This window comes from Onychostoma macrolepis, chromosome 11 (assembly GCF_012432095.1).
Source record: "Onychostoma macrolepis isolate SWU-2019 chromosome 11, ASM1243209v1, whole genome shotgun sequence".
NCBI classification, from domain to species: domain Eukaryota; kingdom Metazoa; phylum Chordata; class Actinopteri; order Cypriniformes; family Cyprinidae; genus Onychostoma; species Onychostoma macrolepis.
This window is the reverse complement of record NC_081165.1, coordinates 3,713,621-3,722,381: the sequence shown is the minus strand read 5'-3', so window position 1 is coordinate 3,722,381 and position 8,761 is coordinate 3,713,621.

Genomic DNA, 8,761 nt, shown 5'->3' with positions numbered 1-8,761 from the left:
GTGCTACCTCCTACATAAACAAAGTGTTGAAGCACAAGTAAGAGAGCAAGAGCCTCTTTCTCGATGGTACTATATTGCTTCTGATAGGACGTAAACTTCTTTGAATAATAGGACACTGGATGATCAATACCATGTTCATCTTCCTGTAATAAGACTGCACCTGCCCCCGTGACACTGGTGTCTACTTGCAATTTGAATGACTTTTCAAAGTTAGGGGCCAAGAGCACAGGTGCATTACACAACAGGTCTCTCACTGCATTAAAAGCTAAGAAACATTCACGATCCCAGATGAACTTTCGGCTACTGCTTAACTCTTTCCCCGCCAGCGTTTTTTTAAAAAGTTGCCAGCCACCGCCAGAATTTTTGATGATTTTCACCTAAACTTGACGGCCCTCAGAATATTTTCTGCTATGAATATAAGAACATATTATATATCAAAATAAAGAACCAAGTCTCTGCTTTTAAACAAAAAAACTATTTTATTCTATCTTCATGTGTTCATGTTTTATCACCATTTGAATGCAGGTGGGTACCATCAAAAATACAACATTTTGGACAAAAAACTGAGAAAAATGCATTTTTATCAAAGTAGTGCATTTTCATGCAAAATACATTCAGATGTCATATTCTTTCACCTGTAAATAATTATATGAATAATTTAAATTGCATTCAATAAACAGAACAAACAGACACACACACACACACAAACATATACAGTACATACATATGATTATACACACACACACACACAGGCTACATACATACATATGCATACATATACTGTACATGCACTCACACACACACACATATAGATAGATAGATAGATAGATAGATAGATAGATAGATAGATAGATAGATAGATAGATAGATAGATAGATAGATAGATAGATAGATAGATAGATAGATAGATAGATCCCACACACACACACCCCTATTCAGATCGACGGATCAGTTACAACTACAGATGTTTCTGTGTCTGTAAATGCATCTCTCTCACTGACTACATCGTCCCGATCAGATTCAAAATGGTCAAAGCATGATCTACATAGGATATGATCTATATATGATCTACATTTTCTCTGATCCTTCCATTTATGCCAATCGTCTTCTATTCGCACCCTAAAGAACCGGAAATCCCGTAACTCATTCAAGACATGCGCTAGGGCTTTCCTTACTGTAATACACCTAGAACACGGATTGCCGTAAAAACTTGTCAATGGCGGGGAAGCGTTGTCTCTTAATTGATGAGATATCTCGTCAATGGTGTTGAAAGAGTTAAGAGATCAATGAGTGGGGAAACTACTGCAGAGCAGTTTCTGCAAAACCCTCGGTAGTAGCCTGCCATACCGAGAAATCAGCACAACTCACGCTTATTGCTGGGGGTAGGGAACTGTAAGATAGCCTGCACTTTGGCAACAACAGGTCTCACACATCCCTGACTCACTTGTTTCCCCAGATAAGTGACTGCTGCTTTTCCGAAATTCACATTTGGCAGCATTTAAAGTTAGTGACGCTGCAGCCAACTTATTGAATACACTCTCAAGTGTTTTAACATGCTCTTCCCATGTGCCTAAAATAGACAACAACATCGATGTAGACCTCATAATCTGTGACACCTGCTAGGACCCTCTGCATCAGGCATTGAAAGGTAGCGGGGGCATTTCGAATCCCAAACATTAGAACCTTGTACTACATGAAATTATCTGGTGTCACAAATTCAGAAATTTCAGAGGCATGGGGAGTGAGAGGGACTTGCCAGTAGCCCTTAAGCAGGTCTAATTTCGACACAAAGTTAGCGGAGCCCACCCGGTCTACACAATCCTCCACTCGTGGCAACGGGAACGAGTCAGCTTTGGTGATTTTATTCACCTTGCGATAGTCTGTGCAGAACCGAAAATATGAGTCTGGCTTGGGCACCAGTAAACAGGGGGAACTCCACAGGCTTTGACTGGGTACGGCAATATCATGACGTATCATGTACTCCACCTGCTCCTTCATTATTGCACGTTTATTTGGGTTCACTCTGTAGGCATAGTGGAGCGGCTAAGTGATATAATCGTTCAGTTTATGATACAAGCGTGAAAATTAGCATGAGCAGTCTCCATGGGTCACTTGACAAGAAAATTGTCCGAGCCACTTGAAATTTCAAGATGGTGGCCATTTTTCAAGATGGCCGACACCTTAGTGGAGCAGTTAAGTGATATAGTGGTTTATTTGGTGATACAAGCATGAAAATTGGCATGAGCAGTCTCTGATGGTCACTAGACAATAAGCCACCCACAGCTAATTGAAATTTCAAAATGGCCACCACCTTAGTGGAGCAATTAGACTTAAGAAATCATTTAGTTGGTGATACAAGCATGAAAATTGCCATGAGCTGTCTCAAAGTGTCATTTGACAAGAAACCGCCCACAGCCACTTGAAATTTCAAGATGGCGGCCTTTTTTTTCAAGATTACCACCATTTAAATGGAGCAGTTAAGCGATATAATTGTTTAGTTAGTGACATAAGCATACAAATTGGTAAGAGCAGTCTCTAAGGGTTGCTTGACAAGAAAACACTCTCAGCCACTTGAAATTTCTATTTTCAAGATGGCCCACCCCTGGATCCTCAAAAGATCAATTTTCCGATAGAAATTTATTGTTTTTTTTTTCATTAAGGACGATTTGTTGTCATTTTATTTTATATGTTTTAGATTATTCTAAAGAACAACTTTTAACGCATCAAAATACAGTTGTGTTGATTTGTTGATTATAGATAGATTAGACAAGAGTGAATATCTGCACTACCAGGGCACACTGGTGATATATCACTGCTGTTAAACTCAGAGTGGGGTTCAATGTCAGCTAATTGTAAAGTTAGTATCCCAAATGCTGTCTAATCTACCCCAAAACAGTTAGATAGCCGCACCTGAATTGACAGGTTGTGCCAGCGCGGGAGAGCCGAGCCAAGGTTAATGGGGTTTTAGTTAACCGGATGGTGTACAGATCGCACGGGATATAAATGGCATTGGATGAACGATCTGACTAAGTGTAGGGTTAAGGCATGAAATTAGTTGTATCCCATAGATCAAAGTGCTTGGTAAAAGGTGGTAAAAGGATAAACCCTCGGCCTCTGCCTATACATTTGCTGCAGACATGGCAGAAGTCATCATAACAGTTGAGAAAACTAACTGGGATAGGTGTTTCATTTGTCAGCAGGACACCAAGGAAAAACTCATTCATCCGAGTTTATTCAACAGAGAGCACGATCGTACTGGTTATGATACCATTGCAAGAAATGTTCCATTATTTCATAAGATCAATGCTCTGCCTATCTTACTTCACCAGTCCTACATCCACTGGCCAGGAACCTGGGGTTGCGGAAATGGTGACACGACGAACTGGTATCTCTCGTGTATCTCCGTGGACACAGGTGACTGGCACCGTGGCTTTGGTCTCGTGGGGCGGGGGCAGGATTCCTGGTTGTCCGGCACTTCCGGAGTCCAGGACCGGGACCTTGTAATGCCGGCTGCCGATCCTGACCGTAGCGGTCGGAGCTCCGGAGGGTGGATTTATTCAACAGTGGGGTGAGTGAGATAGGTGCAGGGTGGCTGGAAGCGGCGGTGTGGTGCTCTCTTGTGCGGGTTCTGGCTTGTGCGGTGGCAAAGTCCGTGGTGCCCTCGTCAGGGCTGGGTCGGTCGGTCATTCGCTTGCCTCTGTAGGAGAGAGAGAGATCAAATACACACATTAAGTCTCGCTCGGGAGAAAGTCCGCTCTCCTCTCACCCAGCCGCGTCTGGCTTATATGGTCGGGGTTTGATGAGCTGGCACAGGTGTTCCGTCTTTGTCTCCAGGGCAACGCTGATGAGAACTCGGGATACTCGTCACAATATATATATATATATATATATATATATATATATTTTTTTTTTTTTTTTGTGCTGTCAAACAATTAATCGCATCCAAAATAAAAGTTTTTGTTTACGTAATGTGTGTACTGCATATATTTATTTATATTTTATATATATATATATATATATATATATATATAAATATAAACAAACACACACACAGTATATATTGAAAATATTTACATGTATATATTTATATCCATATAATTTATATTATATATAAATATATATAATATATAAACATAGCATATTTTTCTGAAATATATACATGCATGTCTGTGTATTGATATATACATAATAAATACACTCCTGAACAAAATCTTACGACCATAGGAAACATTACAAGTATTCGCATTTCACTCTGGTGGATTGTAACCAGGTTGTAAATACTGTTTCAAAATGCCAAAAGAAGAAACAGGAGCAAGAGTCAAAAAATAGAGAATAAGCAATTTATTGAAAACTGCAATTAAACTCAAACAGGCTGTTCATCAGCTGATCAAAAGTTTAAGACCATAGCCTTTAAAAGATAAAATCTGTGCCAAAATATGGCTTTCAGATCATTGTCCTTCAGGCAGTCACTCTGCCATGATCTCCTGATGGCAAAGACAAAATTGTTTTCAGTCTTTGAACGTGGCAGGATTGTTGAGCCGCACAAGCAAGTGTGCGGCCAACGCACCGCCGCTGCCAAGGTTGGACGCAGTAAGACAAGACATTTTACATTTCTTAAAAGATCCTGAGAATTATGGAGACAAAAATGTCAAGTGATAGAACCAAAAAAACACCTGCATTGCGCCGGAGGATCCGACAGGCTGTCTGTGAAGACACAGGCCGAACCTCGACCCAAATTAAGGCCCTTACTGATGCTGACTGCAGCCCAATAACCATAAGATAGCATCTGCGAGAGAAGGGCTTAAAGAACAAAAAATGTCTTCAAATGTCTTCTTCCCACTCCACAAACTTGCCCATTTGGAATTTGCAAGGGAGCACCAAACATGGGACACTGAAAGGTGGAAGAAAGTTTTATTCCCTGATGATAAAATTTTAACTTGACGGTCCTGATGATTTCCAACATTACTGGCATGACAAGGAGATCCCACTGGAGATGTTTTCTATGCGTCACAGTGGAGGAGGCTCCATCATGATCTTGGATGCTTTTTCCTTCAATGGGATAATGGAGCTTCAGGTTGTGCAGGGGCGTCAAACGGCGGCTTGCTATGTGGACATGTTGCAGCGGGCATCCTCTTGACTGAGGGCCCTCGTCTGTGTAATAATGACTGGGTGTTTCAACAGGACAACGCTGCAGTTCACAACAAACGCCTAATTGAAGGACCTCTTCCAGGAGAATAACGTCGCTCTTTTGGACAATCCTGCATGTTCCCTGATCTTTTTTGGGTCTACCACTTGACTTTTTTTGTCCCGTAACTCTCAGGATCTTTTAAGAAATGTAAAATGACTGTCTTTCTGCGTCCAACCTCAACCTTGGGGCATTGCGCACGCACTTGCTTGTGCGTCTCAACAATCCTGCAAAGTTCAAAGACAGAAGGACTTTTTGCCTTTGCCATTAGGAGGTCATGACTGTGACAGCCTGACATGAAAGCCATATTTTTGCACAGATTTTAACTTTTTAAGGCTGTGGTCTTAAACTTTTGATCAGCTGATGAACAGCCTGTTTGAGTTTAAAAGCAGTTTTCAATAAATTGCCTATTCTCTATTTTTTGTCTCTTGCTCCTGTTTCTTCTTTTGGCATTTTTAAGCAGTACTTACAACCTGGTTACGATCCACCAGTGTGAAATGTGAATCCTTGTAATGTTTCCTCTGGTCTTAAGATTTTGTTCAGGAGTGTATACACAGCAGACACACATACTGTAAATTATGTAAACAAAAACTTTTATTTTGGATGCGATTAATCGCAATTAATTTGACAGCACTAATATACACACATGCACATATATACATACATATATATGTTCCTTTTCATTTTACATTTACTTGTACTTTCAATACGCAAGTATGTTTAATATTAAAAAATACTTTTCATACTGAAGTACAATAAATATCACATACTTTAAGACTTTTACTCAATATTCTAAATAGTGACTTGAACTTCTACCAAAGTCATTTTCTGGTAAGATATCTGTACTTTTACATGAGTATGGCTTTCAGGTACTTTATCCACCACTGCATTTTTACAAACAAAAACTGCTGCCATGTGTAAATGTAACTGACGTAGGCAAGTAAGAGCTGTTGCGTGTAAACCTCACTCCACTGATCTCAAAATGAGGTGCTCTAGCGACTGATGCTAGAGGCCATGGCCTTTAGCCTCCTTGTTAGAGAGCCTGCCTGCCGGAGACCTGGGTTCGAGACCCACTCGGAACAAGAACAAGGTGTGGCGGTTGCGGACCCGGAGTGGGTTACATAAAGTAATCACACAACAAAATAAATAGTGATGAGGACATGTTTGCACCAGCTCTACAATGGGCACTCCAGTAGTTGTGTCATGTTTATTTATATAACACTTTAAAGCATGCAGCTTTAAAGAATTAAACATGAAAAAACAGTCACTTTCAGTTAGAATTACAACTTGACTTTCTGCTATAAAGAAGCTTTATGCAAAAGAATATGTATTGAATATGTATAACTCAATATTTTACCGAATTGCAAAATCTGAAATCAATCAAAGCCTACTGATTAATCAGCAAAATAATTGTGGATTAGTCAAATAATAGTTGTCTTAATAATAATAATAGTCAGACTAATCAATTATCAAAATAATAATTTGTTGCAGCCATATTCAACAACAACACAAACACTGCATCTACACCAGACACAACCAGTTGTCTAAAAGCTGTCTAAACTAGTGTTGGGTGATATGGTCATTTTTCATATCGTCATATCGCCAGCCTGTGAGATCGCCAATACACGATATTACCGTGCATGGGTGGGTGGGGGCTAGACAGAGACTCTCACTTATCATAGGCTATTTCATAACTATTTGGTGATTTTAAACTGCGCGTGCGTGCGTGAGAGAGAGAGAGCCTGGAAGCACCAAATTACCGAAATAATATACTTTCAAATATACTGAAAAACTAACATGTTAAATATAAAAAGATTTAAAACAGCTAGTTCATATATTCGGATACAGCAGTCATACATCGCTATTAGGATCGCGCGTCCTACTGTGACAAGTTTGCTGCATCAGCGCGGAAGTTATCAGTCTAAAAATCAGTCAAGGAGAAAATCAAAAGTAGATTTTAAAGACCAACAGTTTAACACAAAATATTGGACATAAACGAACATGTTAAAGATAAAAGTATTTTCAGGTAAGTTCATATTTTTGGAGTAAAGTTAAATTAAACGGATACATCAGTCGTCATGTTCATTAGCTCATAGCTATTCAAGAAGATGTCTAAAAGAAGTCTCTTTTTAGTTTAATTTAGTTTCTCAGTTATAAAATGTTGTTTTTGTATTGTATGATAATTCAAATAAAATCACGTGGGCAATATTGGTGATTGCTAATGTAATATAGTTACTCCTGATAAGCCTATCAACATGCTCACTTATTTGTTAATTTTAGTGGGGGTGCTTTATTTATATTGAATAGTAACAATATGTAGGCCTACATATAATAAATATAATGTACTGTTTTGCTGTACTTTGGATCAAATAAATGCAGGCTTGGTGAGCTGAAGACACTTCTTATAAAAAAAACATTACAAATCTTACTGTTTAAATAATTTGACTGGTAGTGTATGTATTGTCACCATGTTTGCTTCGTCTTTGTCCGTTCATTGTGTTGCTCATGTCTGTTTTGTGTTTACTCATGCAGTTCCTGCTGTCTCCCGTTTTCCTGGGTTCCAGTTTCCTGACACTGTTTTGGATATTGCACCCACGATGTCTTGACTCTTCTGTTGTTTATTTGTTTGTTTGTTCCTAATAAACTGTTTAACTGCACTCGCAAGTGAATCTCAAGTTATTTTATGTGATAGTTATATGTATACACATTTATTTTTTCCTCACATTCTTTCTTGCAACTCTTCTCTCTCAGTCACACACCTGACTGAATGGCTCATTATGGAGCTCATTATGCGGGTCTTTTTCTTCTCAGCTGTCAGTCACAGCATTATCCAGGATAGGTCACGCCCTCTCGCATAGACCCTTTCTACTCAAAAAGTGACTTAGAAAATTTAAATCAATATATTGTTTTCTCTGAATGAGTGAGTTAGATTATTTTCAGATCATTTTGAAGCAAATATTCTAGGCTACAAGATCCAGTTCTCAAAAGTCTTGTGAACAAATGTTCTGTATGTGTTTTATGGCCTTATTTCAGTTACTTTAAAATTTTAGTTTTTTTCAAACCACGCATAAACGTTGTTTTCTCAAAAACATAATCACGTACGTACATGCTGCTCACATATTATTGTAGCCCAGTTTGTGCTGAATACAGTGTTTTTAGACTTTAGCCATTAAAATGTTTATAAGCAACTGAAAAAAGCACAAATGTCAGGGCATGTCAAAACTTCTCCGGAGCCCCAAAACACCCTCAGACCCCAGAAGGTTAATGCAGCCTAACAATCCTTTAATGGATTTGAATAATAGAAGCGTATTAGTGTGTTATGTGTACGCCAGGATAAAGAGATGTGTCTTTAATCTAGATTTAAACTGACAGAGTGTGTTTGCCTCCCGAACAGTATTAGGTAGATTGTTCCAGAGTTTGGGCGCTAAATAGGAAAAGGATCTGCTGCCCGCAGTCGATTTTGATATTCTAGGTATTATCAAACGGCCAGAATTTTGAGAACGCAGCGGACGTGGAGGACTATAATGTGATAAGAGCTCGCTCAAATACTGAGGAGCTAAGCCATTCAGGGCTTTA